At 46.0% G+C, this 25,452-nt stretch overlaps 1 long non-coding RNA gene and 1 other non-coding gene across 2 annotated transcripts in view; one reads left to right on the top strand and one right to left on the bottom strand.

Moving 5' to 3' along the window:
* Positions 1-1,550, top strand: part of LOC138147863 (uncharacterized) — a 40,676-nt gene extending 39,126 nt beyond the window's left edge. Inside the window, exon 4 of the long non-coding RNA XR_011164913.1 lies at positions 247-1,550. This is a non-coding gene — a long non-coding RNA (uncharacterized lncRNA). The remainder of the gene's footprint in view (positions 1-246) is intronic.
* An 18,287-nt stretch (positions 1,551-19,837) lies between these two features.
* Positions 19,838-19,920, bottom strand: TRNAL-AAG (transfer RNA leucine (anticodon AAG)). The gene has a single exon. It is a non-coding gene; the product is annotated as a tRNA-Leu (tRNA).
* Positions 19,921-25,452: the final 5,532 nt, after the last annotated feature.

Genomic DNA, 25,452 nt, shown 5'->3' with positions numbered 1-25,452 from the left:
GGGGGTGTGGGGTTTTTTCGTTGTTCATCTGTTGTTTGTTAATTCATCTGTTGTTGCGCTCGTAGTTTGGGTGAAATAACTGTCCCTCTCCTTTCCCCCCAAAAAACAAAAAAAAAAAAAAAAAAAAAAAGCCCAACTAATTACTGTAACAGGGTGCTACAGTCTTCTGTGGGGCAAATTTTTTTTTGTTTGAGAGTTTAAAATATTGTACTAAATTTTAAAACCTGTTTCATTTTGTCTTTTCAGGAAACAAAAGCAAGAGCATAAAACAAAATTAGACTCAGAGCCTGAGCAGCAGCAGCAGCATCTCCAGAAGAACTAGACCAAAAGAAAAGTTCATCACAGCAAGCACAGACAGCCCTGGTCACTACTTTCCAGGACCCAGGAGTCTACTCCTAAGAAGTTACTGGGGCAAGCAGCAGACTTTGGAGAGTAGGCCTCCAGGGAAAGAAACACACCGAGTAAACCACCTACCATTCAAAGTTTGTGGTAACAGAGACCTAATCTGAAAAGGAGTTACCTTTGGTCCCTGAACAGAAGTACCACCAATATAATGGTTTCAAGCAAGCAACAGAGACTGGAGGAAATAGAAAAACAAGATGTGTACCTGCGGGAGAGGATGAAGTACCGCTTCCACATCATTCCTGATGGAAACTGCCTTTACAGAGCTGTCAGCAAGGCAGTCTATGGGCACCAGGACCAGTACCAGGAGCTTCGGGAAAAGACTGTCAACTACATGGCTAGGAACCTTGACCTGTTCAGACTCCTCATTGAGGGTGATGTGAAGGAGTTTCTCTTCAGAGCAGGACAGGATAGCACATGGGGTGGCTACCCAGAGATGCTGGCCCTGGGGCACATGCTCAATGTCAATATTCACTTAACTTTAGGAGGCAGTTTGGGGAATCCCACTATATCCACAACCATTCACTCTTTGGGTCCAGAGGGCTCCCAGAGGAAAAGTATTTGGCTAAGCTGGCTCAGTTATGGGCACTATGACACTGTATTGGATTACTCCCTTCCTATGCTAGAGGATGACAATTTTTTGTGTGGGGGAGACAACATATTCTTTCTTTTTTTGTTTTTCGTTATATTTTTGTTCCTTTTTATTTTCAGTTCCAAATCTTCTTCCTCCTCCCATCCTCTCCCCCAACCATTGAGAAGGCAAGAAATAGGATACCCATTCTACATATAAAGTCATACAAAACATTTCCCCATTAGTCATATTCTGGAAGGGGGAAAAAAACAAGAAAATGAAAGGAAGGAAAAAAAATTTTGCTTCAATTTGCAGTCTAGGTCTATCAGTTCTCTATCTGGAAGTGAACAGCATTTTACATCATGAATCCTTTGCAGTTGTGGTAGATAACTGTAATGATCAGAGTTACTAAATCTTTCATGGTTTATTATATTTACAATATTGCTATTACTGTGTGGATTATTCTCCTTTTTCTCACTTCATTTTGTATAAGTTCATATAATTCTTCACAGGTTTTTTGAAACTGTTCCCTCCATCATTTCACAATAGTATTTCATCATATTTACGTACCATAGCTTCTTCAGCTATTCCCCAACTGATGGGCATCCACTCAGTTTTCAATTCTGTGCCACCACAAAGAGAGTTACTGTAAATATTTTTGTGCATATGGGTCCTTTTCCTTTTCTGGTGATCTCCTTGTGTTATAGGCCTAGTAGGGGTCAAAGGCTATGTGCAGTTTTTTAGGGCATAGTTCCAAATAGGTCTCCAGAATGGTTGGACTTCACCAACAGTCCATTAGTGTACCTATTTTTCCACATCCCTTCCAGCATTTCTCAGAGAATAGCAATTCTTGCAAACATGAAGCTAGAAGAAAAAAGAAGAAAAGTTATTTCATTCTTAAAGTGCTAGAAATTGTGTCCAGTAAGAGGCTGGCTCACAGAGCCCTGAGGAGAGAACACACACACACACACACACAGACACACACACACTCACACACACACTCACACAGAGCTTGGAGAAGAAACACCTCAAATTCTACAAGAAAACAGATGGACAGTGGTGGGGGAATAGTAGCGAATAAGAAGAATGGATGATTATGAAGAGGATAATATGGAGGAGGGAATAATTGGAAACTAAATAAAATGAATATTGAATTTGTTAATTCTTGTTTGAAGAAGCAGGCTGGGTGAAATGGAGACTTTTGCTTTCATAAAGAATCTGATTTTATGTGCTGCTGTGTATATGAAAATGCTCATTTTAACTGTTTAAATTCAGAATTTTAAAATGTAATTTAATTTTAAAACTGTGATCTTTTGCTCCCTTGAGAAAAAAATAAAGAAAACACTAAACTTTAAAATAGTAGAAATAAAAGAAACAAAAATAAAATTTCGATAAAATATGGAAGACAATGAAGAGCAGAAATTCTAGGTTTGCCTTACCTCTTTGCAAAGATCAAGTATGAGATCTAAACCATCTGGTCCATGGGGTAGATGGTGCCCAATGCTTACAGTTCACATTCTTGTGATTTGAGATATTGACCTGGATCATGATTAATACCAGGAATACCAAGGGTTACAGCACACATGATGACACCCCTGTCACAGTCACTGATTCTTAATCAAAGTCAGGGATATCTGTACTAAGGTATCTAAGAGGTCATTAGCTTCTTGCCTGCAAGCAACTAGTGAAAATCACAAGAGAGAGACTCCAGAATGATCCCCTCAGGGTTCCCACCAACCAGACCATCCTCCTTCCTGGGCATCTACTTAGAAGAATAATTATAGCTCTCATACCATTAGAGGCCTCTTTTAGGATGCTACCCTCTCCTTTCACTCAGGTGGTATGAACTCCCGACCCCTCTCTCTTTCTTCACTGAGGAATTCTTGTTTATCACCAAATCATTGAGGAGATCCCCTTTCATACAGATCAATAAACATTCAGCATAGATGTGTAGTGACAGCTTCAGGTCCCTAGTTGTAATATAAAGCAAGGCCCCTCCCACTGAGACCACCCTTAGGTTCCCCAAGCCTTTTCTGGAAAGAAGTTGTCCCAATCAACCCAAAGGAATGCAGACCTGCCAATGGAGAGGGTTCTGAGTTGTTTGCCCAGGAGAAATAGAACCCTCTGAAAGGACAGAGAACCTAAGGCCTTGGTCACTTTGGACCAGAAAGGGACTAAGCAAAGTCAAGAGAGGGTCTTTCGTCCAAAAGAAACACCAACTTATTAGGTTAGTCTTCCTAAAAGCTAGATCCAAGAAACCACTGAATGGGAGAGTCTTCCATCTTCCTCAGCAGTCAGTCAGAGATAACAGTAATGAAGCTGCTGAATAGCAGTGAGTCAATGTCTCAACAAGTATTTATTCTCTAGGTGCTGGGAATGTAAGGAAAGGCAAAAGCAGATTCCTCACTTTTAAAGAGGTCACAGTTTAAAGGTCTGACCCAGAGGTTCTCAAAGGGGGCAATACCACCCCTGGGGGGGTGCTGGAATAATTCAGGGGGCCTGTAGTCACTTCTGGTGCAATTGGGGGAGTTAAATAAAAATAAGAGGCAGTGGAAGCATAAGGAAAAAATAGAATATAAGAAATTTTTTTAAAAAAGGTTCATACATGTTTCGTCTGTTGTGTAACAGCCAAAGTCATAGTGATTACATTATTTTTCAAATAAACAGACAGAATGCAAGTTATAACCATTCAGTGGTCAAGTTTGATGACAGGTCTTAACAGGCAAGTATTGGCAGTCCAGTCATTGTGGAGAAGTTCAGCATACATCGGCAGGAATACATGCATGTACTGACTTGTTTATAATATGATACTATATGGTTACATGATGTAATATTGCAACATCAAAATTTCAATTCAGGAAATCCCTCCACTAGTTTACAATAAATTATTAAATTTTAGATGCATTGTTTAAGAAAAATTTTTTAAATGATGCAAATTTTTAAAATGTTAAAGAAATTAGATTTCCAGGGGATGCTGAATAAATTTTTTAAAAAGGGGGCAATAGGCCAAATAAGTTTGGGAATCTCTAGTCTGACTACATCACAACCCAGTCCCCACCTATCCCTAGGCCCCCCCTCTTCCCACCCCCATACTCAAACTCCAGCAGCTCTTATTGTCTACAGGATTAAATACAAAATCCTCTGTTAGGCATTCAAAACCCTTTATAACCTAGCTATTCTCACCTTTTCAGTCTCCTACAAATTATTCTCAGTCAGGTACTCTTCAATTTAGAGGCACTGTCCCCCTTGTTGTTTCACAAACAAGACACTCCATCTCTCAACTTGGGTATTTTCCCTGACTGTCTCCCATACTTGAAATGATTTCCTTCTTCATCTCTGTCTCCTGGCTTCCTTTTAATCAAAACTAAAATTCCATCTTCTGGGAAACCTTTCTCAACCCCTCCTAAATCTTGCGCCTTCTCTCTTTGAATTGTTTCAAATATATGTGCACATATTTGTATATGTGTTGTCTTCCCCTTAGATTGTGAGGTTTTTGGTTACTATCTTTTGTTTCTTTCTGTATTTCCAGCACTCAGCACAGTACATAGCTCATAGTAGTTACTTAATAATTCATTAACTGAATAACTAATGGGGGAGAAAATATTGAACGACCATGTAACTACAAGCTTTATACAATGGAGTTTGGAAGTCATCTCAGAAGCAAAACACTAACAATGAAGCTGACCAGGAAGTAACTTTTGCATAAGGTAGCATTTGAACCAAGTCTTGCAGGAAATGGAAGAGGAAAGGTGATCAAGAGGAAGGAGAGAATTGTGGGCATGAGGACAGTCAGTGTAAGGGCTGTAGAGAGGATCAAATGAAACAATATTTGTAAAGTACTTAGGAGTGCTTGGCATATAATAGGCAACTAATTGAATGCTAGCTGATATTACTAGAAAATCTACCCAATGTCTGAAACTTCTTTCAGGACAGCTAACAATCTCTAGACATTGGACTGAGACAAAGCCAGGAGTTCTAAGTACAAAAGGATGACTTTATTTTGTTTAACCCACTTTCTTCCTCCAGCCAATCCCCTGAGTGGGCAATGGAGGACGGATGTGATGCTAGACTCAGGCTTCCATTAAGTCCAGTCTTTAGATAAAGAAGCAGAAGCTCCCTTAGGAATTTCACCCAGGTCAGCACCTTCTTTGTCACCATCAGCAGCACCCAGAATGGAAAATTTTCCTGTCCAGACCTGGACAAACTCACCCTCTTGCCTACTTCTGATGGCCTCGAAGGCGTTTCCTGGTGCTTTCTACAGATTTCGTCCCCTTTCTTAGCCTGTGCCTACATTGGTTTCTCCTGGAGGAGAGAGCCTAAGCTCTATGAAGCCAAGAAACTGGGATGTTTTCTCAGATTCTCACCCAACTGACAGCCCCTTTCACTGGACATAGGGAACAGAGCTCGTGTGTGTGCGTATAGACACATATTCATAATATATACATACACAGTATATGTATGTATATATAATTTTATACGGATATGTATATGTGTGTAAATATACTGTCCCTGTCATGCTGCATAACCCGTCGACAGTGAACCCCTTTCTACCTTGACCACCTTTCGGGGGAGGCGGGTGATAGTTCTAAGGAATTTTTAAAATATGTCTTAGCCTAGTGAGGGCTGATTTGGAGAAGTCTTGGCCCTGGCTGATGAGGCTGTTAAGTACTGCCAAGCCTGGTGAAGTGTTGAATTGCGACGGGAGGGAAAGAAGCAACAGGTGCTCCGAGCCAACCAAACAAAAGATGCTACTTGGCTGAAAATCGAATCTGGGTCCCAGCTGTGAAAATGCCAGAGTGTAACTCTTAGAACACCAGTGAGCACCCAAGAAGCCGCGGATTCAGCAATCACGGCCTCTTTGTCTCGTTCAACAAACCTCACGGTATAAATTATCCTCTGTCTGCCCAAGAATGCAACACACTTGATTCCCCCTCTGTCAGCTTTCCCTCTGCACACCCTCAAGTTCGAGACCACTCCCTCCCGTCCACTCCTAACTTCTACACAAAGTCGTCAATCACCTTCTTGTCCCTAGGTTGGGGCGCTGTTGCCTTTTCTGGAAGAAGTTTGTCCCTTCCAGGGAGCAAAGTCCTTGAGACAGCAAGGGCTGAGGCCGGAAGTCCAAGCGGGTCCCCTTGCTGCCCAGGCTGCCCCAGAACAGAAGTCCGGCCTCCAATTGGGCAATGAGCCACATAACCACTTCCAGCCATCCCACCGTTTGCCCTAGCTTCCTGTTCCCTGGGTGCCAGTTGGAGGGCCCCAGAGTTACGACTTTCTTTCCTGCGGCCTCCGAAGTGCCTGTGGGCAGAAGGAAAGCAACCTCAAGACCTCTGAGTTGGGGCCCCCCCACTACTGGAGCCACGTGGAGGACTTTTGTGTGGCTACTAGGGGCAAAGCAAGAAGAGAAAACAAAACGCCGCAAAGACTCCAAGAAAGAAATTAATCTTCATCTGATTACCCTCCTCAGGGAATCGAACCACAGTCCTCCGCGTACTAGACAGATATTCACCACTATACTAAGGGGGACCCACTGGCCATCAGTTACCTTACTCGCTGGATATTTATGTAGGCTATCTAGTTCAGGGAGAGCAACCTTTCCTGTAAAACACACCCTATCTTTTCACAGATTCTACCCCAATCTCTTTGTACCTTCTTCCTCCCTCCTTTCTCTGCAGACAGATCCCAATTCCACTCAAACCCCCATCACGCTCACACCCTCCTCCACCACCACCTCCTTCACACTTAAACCCTCTCAGTCTCCAACAAGGGCCAGGCCTCCAGTCTTTAGCCAAGATTCACCTCTCCCCTCAGGGAACTCTCTCCCCCCCACCCCTGCATTCTTGCTGCGGATTGCCTCTGCAACTCCGTCCCCACTCCTTACCCTTACACCACCTATCCCCAGGTTACCTGGCAGAGAAGATTATCTGTGGGACTTTATTCAGCACACTACCACTCAAGAGGCCTGAAGTTCCCTCACCTGTCAAATTGGGGACTTACTTAACGGTAACTTACCTAAGGCCCCCTCCAGACCCCGAATTAGGAGCCAGGCTTCCTACCGCTGCCTAACCGTAGGTAGGTCATTTTTAAGTTTTCCATTTTCCGGGCACCTCCTTCAGGGTATCAAGTTTGTGACGGCATTGCCAATCGGTCTTAGTAGAAGGAACTTCTCACCGGGGTCCCCAGTATAATGAAGAGGACACCAAAGGTTCTTGGGTCAAGAGTAATGACATAGACCCTGTGACCTGGAAGTGGGAGACCCCACAGTAGGAGCATTTCTCCAGCAGCTCTCACTATGCCCGGGGCACTGAGCTAGGCGTTGGAATACCAAGACAAATCCCAACCCAGTCCTGGCCTTTAAGGAATCTCCCACAAGGGGTAGTGGTGGAGGGTGTGAGCACAGAGATTCAACCTGCAAACAGATACCTAGTTACAGGAGCATTTGAAGAAGGAAAGGGCAGTAACAGCTAGGGTAGGTGCCGTTAAAGGGTCGCCGTAGGAGGTAGCACGGAAGTTGAGCTTTGACGGAATCTGGGAATTCCAAGAAGTAGAGAAAAAGATTTTTCCTTGCTGAATCCAGAAATACAGGCTTTGAGGTGAATGACACTTTTCCTGATCTGTTTGGAGTCGTTTACATTGGACCTTTCTTTTTTGGAAAAATTCCTGTTACAGTCTTTGGACCATGTGTCTGTTAGGGGATGCTAATATTTGTCCCAACCTGTCGCTGCTCTGCTTATTCGATCCTCCTTGTTTTGTTTCATGCCAAAGGTCACAAATGTTATGTAGTCCTTTCTGTCTCTTCGGGTTTTTAAGTGTGGTGTCCTCTCTCTCTTATTTGGATAAGAAGTCTTCATCTAGCCACAGCTGTGAAAAGCACCTGATTCCTTGTCCTTTCTATTCTATTTTTTGAAATAATGTTTTCTTCCTCAATGTTGGCTGTCCTTCTGAGATAATTGCATTATAAGATGTAAGGTGCTGGTTTCCAACACGGTCCTTGACTAAGAGAGGGATATGGTCACACTGGTGCTCTTGGAAGAAAATTTTGGCAAATTGTGTCAAGAATTGTTTGGAGAGGAGAGGAGGGACTGGAAACCCAGAAACCAATTTGGGAAACTGTTCCCTTAATCAAAGACCACCTAAAGGAGGTCTGTTGGAACTGAGAGGGGGAGGAGATGAATGTGAAGGAAGATGTGGAAGTGAAGAAGCCAAGATTTGGAAATGGATGTGGTTTTTATAGGAAGTGGGAAGGATGGAATATGGATTGTGAGGTGGAGGGTAGGAAGCAGGGTGTCCTTCACAGAATTACAAAATTCCTTCTTCCCCACACCTCTATACCCAGTGGTGGAAGGTGGGAGGATTTGGAAGAGGGGAGATGAGCTCTATTTTGTACTTGTTGAATTTGAGATGCAATGATTATGTGCCATAGGAACTCAAGGGTAATATTGGGCTCCATGTACACATCTCAGTAATTTGCCAAGAGGTAGCAATAATTGAAACTAGGGAAAGAAGTAAAGAGATCAGAGAGAGGATGGGATGTGAATGTCTGAAGAGTCAGTAGACAAGAAGGTCCAGGAATAGATATCCTGGAAGGACACCCATAGAGAGCAGATCTGGATCATTCCTGAGGGTCTCCTGAGGTTAAAGAGGTGAAGGAATAGTCATAGAGAAAGGAGGAGAAGCTGGAGAAAGAGCCAGACTAGGGAAGATGAGGGAGAAGAGAATATCCAGGAGGAGGGGTAGCATTGTCCATGCCTAAAGGTAGATTCAGAAGGATGTTCTCTCTTTTCCCTCAGTCGTCACTAACCCAGGTGAGGTCAGTTTCAGTTGAAGGATCAGATGAGAAGGGTTGGTGGTGAGTGGGAGGAAAGAAATTGTGGCTAATCGGCTGAAGGGCTTTTTCTAGCAGATTCTGTGTAGAAGTGAGGAATGAGGGAGGATGACAAAGAATGGATAACTCACTGTGAGTGAGCTCTTGCTAAGGAGTTCCTTGTTAGTCTTCCTTTAAGACCTGGTCTGTTTGTGTCTGTCCACCAGGGGGACAAGGGAATAAAGTGAGATAGCCACCTGTCCCCATTCCCCTATCAGCACCACGGTGGTGCACCCAAATAGGGGCCACCACATGGAATCCCAGAGCCTCCCTACAAAGTCTAATTGTGTGGGAATCCAGGCTGAGGCTCATTTTCAGGTTGGAAGGCAAACGGCTGTTGGTATAGTGGGACCTTTCATACTAATTTGCAGATCCTGGTAAGGGGGGGGGGGGGGGGGGAAGAGACGTTTTCTTGTGGTCCCTGGTGGTCTAGTGGCTAGAATTCGGCGCTTTCACCGCCACGGTTGGGGGTTCGATTCCCGGTCAGGGGATGGCTTTTGCTTTGCCTCTTTCTCCAGTTATTCACACAAGTGACAATTTCACACTCCACCAGCCCATCGAAATACATATACCCTCGGCCCCCACCCTATCACATCACCTGTCCCTAGGCAAAAGAAGCCTGCACTCTCCTTCCTCTAGAGTGCTCAAGGCAGGCTGAAGGAATGTGACTTTCTACTGCCCCGCAATACAGGCTGCAAGACCGCCATCCGTTGATGGCGCCGCAGCTGGCCATCTTCCCCAACTCTCTTTCAGGACCACTCTTTAGATTTCCTTGAGAAAATTCCCTAGACAATTATCTCCCTCCCTCTTGGGCATATTCATAAGCTAAAAGAAAGTCAAAGCCCTAAAGATCAAAATCTTCCTACAAGCTACTGGGAGTCGGTGAGAGATGATCGAGATGATGGGGAAACAAAGACAGAGGAGCTCCACTACTATAGATTAGGCTCATGAATGTGGGAACAGATAGATGGTCTAAGGAAGGATTCCTAATGGCCCTCCACCTAAACGGCCACTAAGAGGAATCGGGAGAAAGAAGGCAAGAAGAATTGCATGAACGGATCCACATTAAGTTCGGCAGAACCAGAAAAACTAAGAGATGCCGAAACTAGGAAAATGTCAATGACAAGAATCCCAAAAGGAATCTAAGGGCTCTGTCATTCATTTTAAGGACTAGTCTTGAGGAAAGGTGTTTGTGCTGAGAGGAAGGAAGGGAGATACGACTGCCAACAATGACCATGTTGTGTCCCTCCCCTGGAGTACCTTGGGGATTGAAGAATGACGGATCGGCTTGGAAAGTTAGAACCCAGCCTGGAGCATCCTTTTTGTTCTCTGGCATTGCACCACTCCCCAAAATGCCTTTGCCGGGGTTTTGGGGACCACCAGAGAATAGCGCCAGAGAACGATGGTTCCTGGATTTGTAGTGGTTTAGTGCTGACTAGAAGGGACAAACCTTATAGAAAAGAGGGGTGTATGGCAGTGGGAATGTGTCCCGGCAGAGTAGAAGAAAGTAGGGCCGTGGGAAAAGACTGTCTAGAGAGGACATTGCGAAAGGTAATGAGGTAAGGAACCAAGAACTCGTAGTAACCAGGCTGCAGTTGGCAGTGAGTTTTTGTAGAAGCCTGACTTTGGCTTGTTATGTTGATGTTCAGCCATTAGTAGAATGTAAGCCATTTGTAGAAGAGAGTTGAGCAAGGAAAAGAAAATCTTGTCAGAAGTGGGACTCGAACCCACGTCTCTGGGGGAGATACAGCGCCTTAGACCGCTCAGCCATCCTGACTAACACGTAACTTTTCTTTCCCGTCACTCTCACCACAAAATAACTCTTACCCCGAACTCCTTAGAAGACTATAGTAGTTTCTTCCTCTCTCTGGGTCCGCATAACCCTCACCAGTTTCCTACTTTCAAGTTGCCTCACCAGAGGCCAAAGTCCTCCCGACCCACCTCCTCATCCACAGCACCAGACCCTTCAGTATACTCCCAAGCTCACCCGTCTGCTTCCACACACCTCTTCTGCAAACAGCGTCTGTCTGTCTATCTGACTTTCTGTCTGTCCGACTGGAGCCCTGGGTGCACATTTCCACATTTGGTCTCCAAGTCTCTGAGGAGCAGACATAGTCCCAGGGCAGGTTAGAGGAGATCCTTCATTATGAAGTCAGCCCGATCCAGTATCAGGAGCTCTCCAAGTCAGTTCACACTGTCCTGTTCCAAGTGAGAAGCGATGGCAGCTGGAGGTTCAGCCTTGGGGAATCTACCCAATTATGGAGTGGCCTGCCTTCAGGGACATTAGACTCTCCTCCAGGAGAAAGTGGGCTTAGCCTTTGACAGGAGGGAATTTCTTTGAGGTCATTAGAAGGAGGAAGGACAGTCAGTTTGAGCAGGAAAGTCTTTCTGGCCGTGGTGATGGCTGCAATAAAGGAAACCTGGGCCAGGTGGGAAGGTTTTGGAGTGACAGAGGTTTGCAGCAGAGATGCTTTGGGCTGCAGTGGCAGTGGGAGAGACCCAGCCAAGGTACAGAGGCTGCAATGAGCACTATGATTTGTGGAGATAGGGAGGCCAGGTCTTTCTGTCACCAAAGCCATTATTATCAACCAGGCCTAGCTAAGCTGAAGAGAACCAAATGGACACTCAGACCTTGCTGGAGCTGCTCTGGTCCCAGAAATGCAGGCTGACCAGGAGGAAGTGTTAGGAAGGCCAACATTCCAGCTCCCTCAAGTGAACAGAATTTGTCCACTCCTGGCCCTCACCACTGGGGATCCTGAGAAGGCAGTCCTAGGCAGCCATGCTAAGAGGCCCAAGAGTCATCCTGAGTGGTGGCTACCCTGGCCTAGGCAGAAGGGGGAAGCACCACACAAAAGAAAATGGAGGACCTGACTTTCTATCTATCTATCTTCATTTATTCACTCACTCATTCCTTCATTCATTTACTTCTGAATTGACTCAGGGGAGTCAAGGTTTCAGCAAGTCCTTGATGTAGTTTCCCAGGCTCCTGAGGAACTTGGCTTTTCTAGAGGCTGGACAGGATCTACTACAACCTATTGTCCTAAAGGTCAATAATTGGGTTCAGCTGAATCAAGACTGTATCCTTGCAGAACATCATTCCTGCCTTAAATATCCTTCCTCTCTTAGGGCTAAATAGCCCTTTTGTCAGTTGATATATGGACCAAGAGTCTCATTTCACCAGAAACCTTGAACTAGTTTGGTGGTACCAGCCCATCCTGAGCTAGGATATACAAATAAGACATTGTCCTAACCCTAACCCTAACTCTTTCCCCACCCCAGACCCTCAGCAGCACCTAGTGGACTCTTCATCTTCCAACTCAATCTGTCCCCTTGTCCTTCCCTTCATGAGAATTCAATGGTGTGTCTTCTCTCAGGTTTAACATAGGCAATACTCTCTCAGTATACTCCTTTCTTTCCTCTACTCAGATCCCAGATTCCACTGTGGCTTAGGCCATGGGCAGTTTCCAACACTTCCCATAATTGTTGGTGCTCATTTCTCCCTCAGATACTCTCTCTACAATTTGATTCCCTCCCCTCCCCCTCCAGGTCAAATGTCACACAGAACTTGGAGTTGAAACACTTCAAACTCAACAAGTTAACAAAAGGGGGGAGGGAATAGGAAGCCTGGATGGCCAAAAAGGAGGGCATTTAGGGGAGGGAATAATTGGGAGGGAAACAGGCTGAATATTGAATTAGGAAATTTGAAAAAGGAGGCAGTATGAAATGGAGATTCACACTTTCGTATATAATCCTACTTTTGTATACTCCTATGCATGTGAAGTTGATAATATTTTATTGTTTACATTCAAAATTAAAAATTAAGTTTAATTTTTTAAAGTAATCTTTTTTTCCTTTGAGAAAAAGAAATAAAATATAACATTTGAACTGAAAAGATAGCAAAAACATAACAAAAAAAAATTTGACAAAATCCCACCCCCCGTTTGTGACCAAAGGTGAAAGCCAAGGAAGACTAGAAATTGTTAATTTTGTCTCCCCTCTTTGGAAAGACCATGTCTGAGATTTCAATAATAAGGTCCATGTTGTGTGTCATGCCCAATGGTTGCAGTTCACAGTAGGTTTTCTAATGTGAGATATTGACCTTGACTGGGATTAGCACCAAGGAATTATAGTAGAAATGATGAAACCTCTGGCACAGTCACTGATATTTAACTAGAGGTACAGTCATCTGTAGTAACGTAGCCAATAGGTCTCTTGCCTGGAAACAATCTGTCCCATTGACAGTTAAGATCACTAAGAGTGGCCCTCCAGAATGATCCCCTCATGGCTCCCACTGACCAGAGAGCATCCTGTTCCCTGAGCACTCATTTAGAAGAGTAATAGCTCTTTTCTATTAGAGATCTCTTTTGAAATGCTACACCCTTCTTTCGCTTAGGTTGTATGAACACTTTCCCTCACTGTCACTAAGGAACTCAGGGTTACCATCAAATCACTGAGGGGATCCCCTTTCTTCCAAGACCATAAACATTCTGCATAGTTATATAGTGACAACTTTGTGAACTTTCCTCTATAGAGAAGGAAAGGGAAGGGAATAAGCATTTATTAAATGCTTACTATGTATATGTCAGGTACTGTGGTAAGCCTTTTACAAATAATGTCTTCTTTTATGTGCACAACAACTCTTGGAGGTAGTTATTATTATTTCCACCTTACAGATGAGGAAATGGAAACGATGACTTGCACAGTAAGTGTCTGAGATTGGATTTGAATTCGGGTCTTTCGATTCTAGGTCCAACCCTAGATCCCTCTTATCCCTAGATAAAAGAAAGGGAGAGTAAAAGGAGCGATGCACTAATGAAGAAAGGAGATGTACTAATGGAAAAAGGGAGTGGGAATTTGCTATGTCATAGAGTTGGTGTGTGGAAGAAGAGTGTACAGACCCGAAGGAAAGGGTGGGCGATAGGGAAAAGGAGTCGGTATTGGATAAACCTTTTTTTTGGATCTGAAAGAGGCAAAGGAGGCTTGAGTATACGCAGAATTTGGTGCGGACGAAAGAGGGAAACAGTTGAGGAGAGCAGCGGGGTTAAGAAGGACTATGCTGTGGAGGGAATAGCAAAATTCCTGTCCCTGCGGCGGGCATTAAGGGGATAGGGGGTGGGCGGAGAGGAGAAATCTAAAGGCAACGGACTAGATTCAAAGGTAAAGCCTTACAGGACACTCTATATCACCCTCACTGAGGTTTTCCTTCGCGCACCCTTAAGTCCCCGACGACAACAGTCTCCCGTCCACTCCCAACTTGCACACAAAGTCCTCAATCACCTGCCTCGCTCCTAGGCTCGGGAGGAAGCTCCCGCGCAGCCGGCCTGCCAGGGGAAAGCTTGTCCTCACTGGGAGCAACGTCTTCGAGGCAGCAGCAACGGCTCAGGCTGGAAGCCCAAGAGGGTCCAATTGCTCCCCAGGCTGCCACAGAAGAGAAATCGGGCCTCTAACTGGGCAATGACCCGCACAACCAACTCCAGCCATGCTGTCGTTTGCCCTAGCTTCCTGTTCCCTGGGTACCAGTGGGAAGGCGCCAAAGTTGCGGCTTCTCCTTCCTGTGGCACCGAAGTGCCCGTGGGCAGAAGGAAAACCTTTGTGTTGGGGCGCCCTACCACTGCAGCCAAGTGAAGGAATTGTGTGTGGTTCCCAGGTGCGAAACAAGAAAAGGAAACAGATGCTCCTCATCAGGGATTCGAACCCCAGTCTTCCGCACGCTAGACAGAGATATTCACCACTATACTAAAGGAGACCCATTAGCCATCTGTTACCTTACTCGCTGGATATTTATGTAGGCTATCTAGCTCAGGCAGAGGAATCTTTCCTGTAAAACACACCCTATCTTTTCACAGATTCTACCCCAATCTCTTTGTACCTTCTTCCTCCCTCCTTTCTCTGCAGACAAATCCCAATTTCACTTAAACCCCCATCAATCTCAGACCCTCCTCCACCACCACCTCCTTCACACTTAACCCTCTCAGTCTCCAACAAGGGCCAGGCCTCCAGTCTTTAGCCAAGATTCACCTCTCCCCTCAGGGAACTCTCTCCCCGCCCACCCCTGAATTCTTGCTGCAGATCTCCTCTGCAACTCCGACCCCACTCCTTACCCTTACACCACCTATCCCCAGGTTACCTGGCAGAGAAGATTATCTGTGGGACTTTATTTAGCACACTACCACTCAAGCGGCCTGAAGTTCCCTCACCTGTCAAATTGGGGACTTACTTAACGGTAACTTACCTAAGGCCCCCTCCAGACCCCGAATTAGGAGCCAGGCTTTCTACTGCTTCCTGACCGTAGGTAGGTCATTTTTAAGTTTTTCCATTCTCCCGGGCACCTCCTTCAGGGTATCAAGTTTGTGACGGCATTGCCAATAGGTCTTAAGTAGAAGGAACTTCTCACCGGGGTCCCCAGTATAATGAAGAGGACACCAAGGTTCTTGGGTCAAGAGTAATGACATAGACCCTGTGACTTGGAAGTGGGTGACCCCACAGTAGGAGCATTTCTCCAGCAGCTCTCACTATGCCCGGGCACTGAGCTAGGCATTGGGAATACTAAGACAAATCCCAACCCAGTCCTGGCCTTTAAGGAATCTCCCACAGGGGTAGTGGTGGAGGGTGTGATCGCAGAGATTCAACCTGCAAACAGATACCTAGTTACAGGAGCATTTGAAGAAGGAAAGAGCAGTAACAGCTAGGGTAGGTGCCATTAAAGGGTCACTGTAGGAGGTGGCTCATGACGAGCCTGTTTGGGGATTGTAAGAGGTAGGGAAGAAAGAAAGATCCCTCTGCCATTTCCAGGAATGTCTGCCCTGAGATGACTAAGACATTTCCTTGATCTCTTCAGAGCAGTTTATATTTGGCTTGTCTTCTTCGGAAAAGTTCCTGTTACTGTCCTTGGACCATGTGTCTATTAGAGTATGGCTCTTCAAGTCTAGACTTTGTGAGTAAGGCCCCTCTTCTGCCCCACGTGCTGGACATCACATTGAGACAATAGCAGGGAATGATAGGGGATGCTAATATTTGTCCCATCATGCAGTTTCTCTCCTTATCACATCCTCCTTGTTTTGTTTCATGCCAAATGTCACAAATGCTACGTAGTTATTTCTGTCTCTTTGGGGTTCTAAGTGTGGTGTCCTCTGTTATTTGGATAAGAAGTCTTCATCTAGCCACAGCTGTGAAAAGTACCTGTTTCCTATTCCTTTCTATTCTATTTTTTAAAGTAACTTCCTCAATGTTGGCTATCCATTCTGAGATAATTGCAGGTGTAAGATGTTGGTTACCAACAAGGTCCTTGACTAAGAGAGGGACATGGTCACACTGGTGCTCTTGGAAGAAAATTTTGGCAAACTGTATAAAGAATTGATTGGAGAGGAGAGGAGGGACTGGAAGCCCAGAGACCAATTTGGGAAACTGTTCCCATAATCCAAGAGCACCTAAAGGATGTCTGTGACCCTTGGAACTGAGAGGGGGAGAAGGAGATGAATTTGAAGGAAGATGTGGAAATTAAAAGGGCAAGATTTGGAAACTGAATGGATGTGGTTTGAAAGGAAGAGGGAAAGATGGAATATGGATTGTGAGTGAGAAGATGACTGTGTCCTTCATAGAATTACAAAATTCCTTCTTCCCCACACCTCTACACACAGTAGGAAGGTAGGAGGATTTGGAGAGGGGAGATGAGCTCTATTTTGTACTTGTTGAATTTGAGATGCAATGATTATGTGCCATAGGAACTCAAGGGTAATATTGGGCTCCATGTACACATCTCAGTAATTTGCCAAGAGGTAGCAATAATTGAAACTAGGGAAAGAAGTAAAGAGATCAGAGAGAGGATGGGATGTGAATGTCTGAAGAGTCAGTAGACAAGAAGGTCCAGGAATAGATATCCTGGAAGGACACCCATAGAGAGCAGATCTGGATCGTTCCTGAGGGTCTCCTGAGGTTAAAGAGGTGAAGGAATAGTCATAGAGAAAGGAGGAGAAGCTGGAGAAAGAGCCAGACTAGGGAAGATGAGGGAGAAGAGAATATCCAGGAGGAGGGGTAGCATTGTCCATGCCTAAAGGTAGATTCAGAAGGATGTTCTCTCTTTTCCCTCAGTCGTCACTAACCCAGGTGAGATCAGTTTCAGTTGAAGGATCAGATGAGAAGGGTTGGTGGTGAGTGGGAGGAAAGAAATTGTGGCTAGTGGGCTGAAGGGCTTTTTCTAGCAGATTCTGTGTAGAAGTGAGGAATGAGGGAGGATAACAAAGGATGGATAACTTACTGTGATCTCTTGTTGCTAAGTGTGTCTCTGTAGGACTTGGTCTGTGTCTATCCAGGAGGGAGACAAAGGAGTAAAGTGAGATATCCACCTGTCCCCATTCCTCTATCACCACCATGATGGTGTGCTCAAATAAAAGTCACCCTAGGGAGCCCCAAAGCCTCCCTCCAAAGGCTAATTGGTTGTGGGATTGGGGATGAGATTCCTCTCCAGACTGGAAGTTGGAAAGAACCAGGAGCCTAGTGGTAGGGCTAGAATGGGACTGTGAAGTCCCTTGTTTAAGTCTACACCCCTCATTTGTCAGATAAGCCCGTGGAAGAGGTGAGGAGAGAGGAAGGTGAATCCTGCTGGAAGAATCAAGTGCCATTACTTCCTGAGGTTGAGCATGAAAGAGGTTTAGGTGGCTGGTGGAAGTGAGACAGTGGTTTTCTTAGAATTGCATTCTTCCTCTGGATTTGGCAATGAGGGGGTGAAGAATGGAGGAAGATGGTCCAGAGAAATGGAGGAAGAGGGTGTGGAAAATAAAGACTGGAATTGTCAGGGGGCATTTCTACTCCTAGTTTAGGTGACCTGGGTAAGAACTGTTGTGAGGGTAAGGAATAGTCTTGTCCTGGATTCTTGTGTTGGTTTATTCCTACAAGCTAAGTGGAAAACCTGGGTGATCGGCTTTCCGACAGGGAGCAGAGGCCTTTTAAAATTTTATTGTCTGCTTGCTGTTTGTTTTTCTCCTTGTTTAGCACCTGGGAACCATAAAGAATTCCTTCACTCCAGGTGGCCTAAGTGATGGTGTCGCCTTAGCCCACAAACCCACAGGAAAGGCAAGGAAGGGGTCCCTTAAAACTACTTGGCTCTTACCAGGACTTAGGAGGCCACAGAACAGAGAGGAAGCTGATCATTGGCCATCGAACAGGCACGGAGGGAAGAAGATGCCTATGCAAAGGAAAGGACAGCACAGCTGCGGGGCAGGTCACTGTCCACCGTCTCCTCTACCCCTGGGAGCTCTGGTTCCCTGGACAATGCCGGCAGTGAGGGGACGCTTTCAGGCTTAGTGCGGCAGCCGTTCAGACTTCGTCTGGGGCAGGGCACGCCTCCTCAGGTCGAAAGGACTTGGTGACTTTTTCGGAGTCTAGATGGTAGGAAAAGGATGTGAAGGAAGGTGTGTGGGAGCTGAGAGAGCACAGGAAAAACTGGTGGCGGAGCATGTGTGGTCAAGACAGGGGACTGTGAACTAGGGCAGAGGTATTCAGAATTCTGGTCAGGATTGCAGGAGGGGGTGAGCCAAGGAGACAGAATGTGTGTGGGTTTCGAAGGCTGGGGAAGGAAGGAGAAGGGCGGTTGGTGTAGTGGGACCTTTCGTACCAAGTAGGAGACCTTAGTAGAGGGATGCAGTTGTGGTCGGTGCTGGTCTAGTGGCCAGGACTACGCGGTGGCCTGCTACACGTCTTTCCCGGGTCCTTCTCACAAGCGACAATTTCAACCTCCACCAGTCAATTGAAATACGTTCACCTTCACCAATCTTAGCTACGACACATTCCTATCACCTGTCCTTAGGCAAAAAAACAAAAAACCAAAGGATTACGCAAAGCTGCGCCCTCCTTCCTCAGCTCCAGGCAGAAAGGGGTCCAGGTTCGACTGCGCCGCAATAGAGGCTGCAAACTTGGCATACTTTGCTGGAGCCGCAGCCGGCCATCTGCCCCAACTTTCTTTCAGCAACACTGTTTCGATTTCGCCAAGAAAATTCCCTCACCCTAGATCTCTCTTCCTCTTCTCAAAGACGGAGGGCTCCTTCACGCACCTAAAGAACAAAACCTTCCTACTAGCTGCTGGGAGTCGGTGAGAGATGATCGAGATGACGGGAAACAAAGACAGAGGAGTCCCACCACTATATATTAGGCTCGTAAAGCTGGGAACAGATAGATGGTCTAAGGAACGATTCCCAATGGCCCTCGACCTAAACGGCCACTAGGAGGAATCGGGAGAAAGAAAGCAAGAAGAACTGCATGAACGGATCCACCTTAAGTTCGGCAGAACCAGAAAAAGTGTGAGATGCCGAGACTAGGAAAAAGTCAATGACAAGAATCCCAAAAGGAATCTAAGGGCTCTGTCATTCATTTTAAGGACTAGTCTTAGCTTCGAGAAGACCCAATAAAGGAGCAGGACACAACCAACGCACTGGCCACCACCTCAGCTCCGACTTGAGCAAAATAAATAGAAAAACACAAGACGATGTGGGGGGAGGTGCTTGTGCTTGGAGAAGGGGAGGGAGACAAGAATGCCAACAATTACCAGGTTGAGTCCCTCTCCTGGAGTACCTTGGGAGTTTGAGAATAACGGATAGACTTGGAAAGTTAGCACTGAGCCTGGAGCATGCTTTCTGGTCTCTGACATTGCACCACTCCCCAAAACTCCTTTGACCGTGATGATCTGGGGACCGCCAGAGAATGGCGCCAGAGAACGATGGTTCTTGGGTTTTGTATGGCCTGGTGCTGACCAGAAAGGACAAGCTTCAGAGGTGTAAGGGTGAGGGAGTGTGTCCTGGCAGAGTGAAAGAAAGAAGGGGAGAGGGGCGGGGAGGCTGTCCAGAAAGAATTTCTCTAAGGGTAACGAGGTAAGGAACCAAGAAGGATCCCTAGGAGTAAGCAGTTGGCGTGAGTTTCTGTACTAAGGTAGCCTATCTTTGGCTTCTAGGCTTGTTATGTTGATGTCCAGTCGTTACTAGAGGTGAATAAACAAGTTGAGGGAAAATGGAGCTTGTCAGAAGTGGGATTCGAACCCACGCCTCCAGGGGAGACTGCGACCTTAACGCAGCGCCTTAGACCGCTCGGCCATCCTGACTGACGTACCTGAACTTTCACTTCTGTAGCCATCGTCGCAAAATAACTCTTATCCCGAATTCCTTAGAATACTACAGTAGTTTCTTCCTCTCTGGGTCCACACAATCCCCACTGGTCTCTTACTTTCAAGATGCCTCACCAGAGGCCAAAGTCTTCCCAACCTACCTCTTCATCCACAGCACCAGTCCCTTCAGCAAACTCCCATAGTCTTCGAGTGAAAGCAGCTAGGCAGGAACCAACACCACCAAAGCTGGCCAGTCTGCTTCCACACATCCCTTCTACCAAAAGCTTCTCATTGTCTGTCTGCCTGCCCGTCTGTCTGACTGGACCCCTGGGTGCCCATTTCCACATTTGGCCTCCAAGTTTCTGAGGAGCAGGCATTGTCCCATGGCAGGTCAGAGGAGATCCTTCATTATGAAGTCAGCCCATTTCAGTATCAGGAGCTCTCCAAGTCAGTTAACAAACACTGTACTGTTCCAAGTGAGAAGGGATGGCATCTGGAGGTTCAACCTTGGGGAATCTAAGCAAATTATGGAGTGGCCTGCCTTCAGGGACATTAGACTCTCCTCCGGGAACAAGTTAGGCACAAAATAAGGAGAAGAGCAAAACCAGCAGCCTCTAGGGACAGGCTTCAGGCTGGACACACTGATTTGGCACCAGGGAATGCCTTTGAGGCCATTAGAAGGGAGCAGGAGAGTGGGTCTGAGCAGACCTTGAGGGAAAGACTTTCTGGACTGTGGTGATGGCTGCAATAAAGAAGACCTGGGCCAGGTGGGGAGGCTTTGGAGTGACAGAGGTTTGCAGCAGAGATGCTTTGGGCTGCAGTGGCAGTGGGAGAGACCCAGCCAAGGTACAGAGGCTGCAATGAGCACTATGATTTGTGGAGATAGGGAGGCCAGGTCTTTCTGTCACCAAAGCCATTATTATCAACCAGGCCTAGCTAAGCTGAAGAGAACCAAATGGACACTCAGACCTTGCTGGAGCTGCTCTGGTCCCAGAAATGCAGGCTGACCAGGAGGAAGTGTTAGGAAGGCCAACATTCCAGCTCCTTCAAGTGAACAGAATTTGTCCACTCCTGGCCCTCACCATTGGGGATCCTCAGAAAGCAGTCCTAGGCAGCCATGCTAAGAGGCCCAAGAGTCATCCTGAGTGGTGGCTACCCTGGCCTAGGCAGAAGGGGGAAGCACCACACAAAAGGAAATGGAGGACCTGACTTTCTATCTATCTATCTTCATTTATTCACTCACTCATTCCTTCATTCATTTACTTCTGAATTGACTCAGGGGAGTCAAGGTTCCAGCAAGTCCTTGATGTAGTTTCCCAGGCTCCTGAGGAACTTGGCTTTTCTAGAGGCTGGACAGGATCTACTACAACCTATTGTCCTAAAGGTCAATAATTGGGTTCAGCTGAATCAAGACTGTATCCTTGCAGAACATCATTCCTGCCTTAAATATCCTTCCTCTCTTAGGGCTAAATAGCCCTTTTGTCAGTTGATATATGGACCAAGAGTCTCATTTCACCAGAAACCTTGAACTAGTTTGGTGGTACCAGCCCATCCTGAGCTAGGATATACAAATAAGACATTGTCCTAACCCTAACCCTAACTCTTTCCCTACCCCAGACCCTCAGCAGCACCTAGTGGACTCTTCATCTTCCAACTCAATCTGTCCCCTTGTCCTTCCCTTCATGAGAATTCAATGGTGTGTTTCTCTCAGGATTAACATAGACAATACTCTCAGCATACTCCTTTCTTTCCTCTACTCTGATCCCGGACCACTACTGGTGCTCCTTTCTTCCTCAAATACTCTCTCTGCAATTTGAATCCCTACCCCGTCTCCAAGCAGAATGTCATAAAGAGTTTGGAGCAGAAACGCTTAAAACTCAACTAGGTTAACAAAAGCGAAATGGGAGAGAAAAGAAGACCTGTGCTCCTCGTCGGGGAATCGAACCCCAGTCTTCAGCATGACAGGCAGAGATACCACTATACTAACGAGGACTCGATTGGAGGAATTATCTTGTACGTAGGTCACATGATGCAAGCAGAAAACGTTTTTTTGTAAATCCCACCCTATCTTTATACAGATTCTATCTCAGTCCCTTTGCACCTTCTTCCTCTGTCCTCTGAAGAAAGATCCAGGGATAGAGAATTCCTCCGGGAATTAACCCTCATAGTCACCACAGGGCCAGGCCTGGAGTCTTCAGCCAAGATTCACTTCTGCTCTCAGGGAGCTCTCCACTCTCCCACCCATGCATCCTCACCACCAATGATGGCCTCTTCAACTTCGACCCCACTCCCTACCCTTGCATGGTCTCCCAGTCCCGTTTCCTGGCAGAGAAGATTATCTGTGGGATCAGCACACTGCCACTCAACCGGCCTGAAGTTCCCTCACCTGTCAAATTGGGGACTTACTTAACTGTGGACGCCTAAGGCCCCCTCCAGACCCAAAACTAGGAGTCCTGCTTCCTACCACTGTCTGACTGTAGGCAAGTCATTTTTAAGTTTTCCATTTTCCGGGCACCTCCTTCAGGGTATATCAAGTTGGACGTCAGTCGCCAATCGTTCTTAGTAGAAGGTACTTCTCACCAGGGTTCCCAGTATAATGAAGTGGACACCAAAGGTTTTTGGGTCAAGAGTAACAACATCTACCCTATGACCTGGAAATGGGTGACCCCACAGTAGGAGCCTTTCTCCAGCAGCTCTCGCTATGCCCGGGGCACTGAGCTAGGCATTGGCAATACCAAGACAAATCCCAGCCTAGTCCTGGCCTTTAAGGAATCTCCCACAGGGGTAGTGGTGGTGGTGGTGGTGGAGGGTATCTGGGCAGAGATTCAACCTGCAAACAGATACCTAGTTATGGGAGCATTTGAAGAAGGAAAGGGCAGTAACAGCTAGGGTAGGTGCCGTTAAAGGGTCACTGTAGGAGGTGGCTCATGACGAGCCTGGATGGGGATTGTAAGAAGTAGGGAAGAAAGAAAGATCCCTCTGCCATTTTCAGGAATGTCTGCCCTGAGATGACTAAGACATTTCCTGATCTATTTTGAGCAGTTTATATTTGACTTGTCTTCTTTGGAAATGTTCCTGTTACTGTCCTTGAACCATGTATTTGTTAAAGAGTATGACTCTTCAAGTCCTAGACTTTGTCAGTACTCCCCTCCCCTCCCCCCCCAGGATGAACCTCACACTGAGAGGTGGGGAGGGGATGCTAATATTTGTCCCAGCCTGCAGTTTATCTCCTTATTCTATCCTCCTTGATTTGTTTCATGCCAAAGATTTCAAATATTATTTACTCATTTCTGTCCTTTTAGCCTTACCAACAAGGTTCTTGAGTAAGAGAGTGTGACATGGTCACACTGGTGGTCTTGGAAGTAAATTTTGGCAAGCTGTGTCAAGAATTGATCGAAGAGGAGAGGAAGAACTCTAAGCCCAGAGACCAATTTGGGAAACTGTTCCAACGATGCAAAAGAATGGTGATGAGTGGCTAAAGTAGGTCTGTGACCCTTGGAACTGAAAGGGGTAGAAGGAAATGAATATGAAGGAAGGTGTGGAAGTGAAGAAGCCAAGATTTGGAAACTGAGTGGATGTGGTTTGAGAGGAAGAGGGAAGGGTGGAGCATGGATTGTGAGGTGAAGAGTAGGAAGCAAGGCGACTGGGAAGTTGGCTGTGTCCTTCATGGAATTACAAAATTTCCTCTTCCCCAAACCTCTACACCCAGTGGGAAGGTGGCAGGGGGTGGGAGAGGGGAGATAAGCTCCATTTTGTACTTGTTGAGTTTGAGATGCAATGGTTATATGCCATAGAAACTCAAGAGTGATATTGGTCTCCATATACACATCTCAGTCATTTGCCAAAAGGCAGTAGTAATTAAAACCAGGGAAAGAAGTAAAGAGATCAGAGAGAGGATGGGATATGAATGTCTGCAGAGTTGGAAGACAAAAAAGTCCAGGAATAGATATCCTGGAAGGACACCCATAGTGAGTAGATCTGGATCAAGGGGTCTCCTGAGGCAAAAGAGAGCAAAGAAAAACCAAAGAGAAGGGAGGAAAAGTTGCTCAGACTGGCAAGATGAGGGAGATGAGAATATACAAGAGGGATTGCATTGTCCAAACCTGAGGAAAGGTTTAGAAGGATGAGGAAATGGGATCTCTCTTTTCCCCCAATCCTCACTAATCTGGGTGAGAGTAGTTGAGGTATCAGTGAAGAAGACACTGGAAGGGGTTAGAGGTGACTGGGAGGAGAGAAAGTTGTGTCTAGTCATCTGAAAGACCTTTTCTGGGAGATCCCCTGCAGAAGTGAGGAATGAGAGAGGATGACAGAGAATGGAAAACTTCCATTGTGAACTCTTGCTGCTGAAAAGATTCTTGCTAGTCTATCCCTGCAGGGATTTGTCTGTCCATCTATAAAAGGGAGAAAGGAGGAAAGTCAGACACCCCCTGTCCCCACTCCCCCATCACCACCATGATGAACCCAAGGCTCTTGAAGTCCTGGATTTTGTCAGTACCATACACATGCTGGACGTCACAAAGGGAGGGTGGGGAGAGGATGATGTTAATATTTGTCTCAACATGCAGTTTCTTTCCTTATTCTATCCTCTATTTGTTTCATGCCAAACATTCCAAAAGTTATGTAGTCACCCCTTTGAACCTTAGAGCCTACCTCTAAGAGTTGATGGGGGTGGGGCAGCTGGGGGTGAGGCTCATCTCCACTTTGGAGGGTGGAAAGACCCAGGATCCTTGGCTGACTGAGGTGGGAAGGGCATGAAACCAGTTGGAACAACCCCACAAACAGGTATTTTAACTCCAAAAGCTTTCCTCTATGTGTGTCTATGCTGTGGGAATGTGTGTGTATGGGGACATGGCCAAAGTGCATGCAGGAACACTTTCTTTTCCTCTGCATAAGCATCTATCTTGACATTCTGCCTGGATTAGGGTAGACCAGAATGAAAAAGAAAGAGGCCTGTTTCTCCCTCTTCCCTCTCAAGGACAGACAGACCAGATCCTTCAGGAACCTCTAGCAGGGAGGACCTAGGACAATTCTTCAGGGGTGTTCCAAAGCCTGCTTAGAGGGTGACCCTTCCTGCTTTCACTGCTCCAAGTTGGGGCCACCTATCCTGAGGGTTTTAGGTGCAGTCAGTAGAGAAGTACTCTTTAGATCTAGGTGAAGGAGGGCTGAGGCCCCCACTCTCTACCATGCATTAGCTGGCACTTCAGGGACTCCACCCCCCACCCCCACCCCCTTCATTCCCTTAACAAAAGACCTAGAGCTTTGCTGGTCCTGATCATGAAAGATTAAGAGTGGTCAAAAGCACAATTCTTAAAATAAGACTTACAAACTTTATTAACAACCAAATAAAAGCATGCTCTAAGAAGTTATCAGGACAACGAAAAGGGAAACAACTCTTAAGGTTTCACTTCACATCCAACTATCTGGCAAAGATGAGAAAGGAGGGCGATAGCTCAAGGTGATGGTGTTATGGACAGAATGATCCTGTATTGTACTATCGGTGATGCTCTGACTTGATACAACCATTCTGGA

The sequence above is a fragment of the Petaurus breviceps genome, unplaced genomic scaffold (assembly GCF_028583685.1).
Source record: "Petaurus breviceps papuanus isolate PSGF00001 unplaced genomic scaffold, PetGlider_PUasm1.0 90808, whole genome shotgun sequence".
Classification (NCBI taxonomy): Eukaryota; Metazoa; Chordata; class Mammalia; order Diprotodontia; family Petauridae; genus Petaurus; species Petaurus breviceps.
The sequence above is the reverse complement of the archived record's forward strand: the minus strand, read 5'-3'. Positions and strand labels throughout refer to the sequence as shown.